Raw genomic sequence first — 813 nt, forward strand, 5'->3', positions numbered from 1 at the left:
TTTATGTCTAACATTTAAGTCTCTAATCCACCTTGAATTAATTTTTGTATAAGGTATAAGGAAGGGATCCAGTTTCAGCTTTCTACTTATGGCTAGCCAGTTTTCCCAGCACCATTTATTAAATAGGGAATCAGAGAAGGAATCTTCTAAGTATCTTGCCTGACCAGTATACATGGAAGTTGGTACACGTGGAATATATACCATATGTGTATATCCCAATATTGATAATGTTACTTTCCAAATGTGGAGGCATGGCAAATACGATGAGTATGTGACTAGAGCATGCGCTTGTTTGTTCTTTCTGTTCAGCATTAATTTTCCCCTTATTCCAGTAACAATAACTCAACTCTGCTTTTTTGTAATTTCCTAGGTTTTTTGATTTGGTTGTGTGTGGGTTTTTTTTTTTTTTTTTTTTTTGAGACAGTCTCACTCTGTCGCCCAGGCTGGAGTGCAGTGGCATGATCTTGGCTCACTGCAAACTCCACCTCCTGTGTTCAAGCAATTCTCCTGCTTCAGCCTCCCCAGTAACTGGGATTACAGGTGCCCATCACCACGCCTGGCTAATTTTTTGTATTTTTAGTAGAGATGGGGTTTCGTCATGTTGACCAGGCTGGTCTTGATCTCCTGGCCTCAAGCAATCTGCCTGCTTCAGCCTTCCAAAGTACTGGGGGTACAGGCATGAGCCACCGTGCCAGGACTTGTCTGTCATTCCTTCCTTCTATCCTTCTTTTTACCCTCCCTCCCTCCCTGCTCTTATTTCCTTCCTTCCTTCCTTCCTCCCTCCCTCCCTCCCTCCCTCTCTCTCTCTCTCTT

This window comes from Piliocolobus tephrosceles, chromosome 11 (genome assembly GCF_002776525.5).
Source record: "Piliocolobus tephrosceles isolate RC106 chromosome 11, ASM277652v3, whole genome shotgun sequence".
Lineage (NCBI taxonomy): Eukaryota > Metazoa > Chordata > Mammalia > Primates > Cercopithecidae > Piliocolobus > Piliocolobus tephrosceles.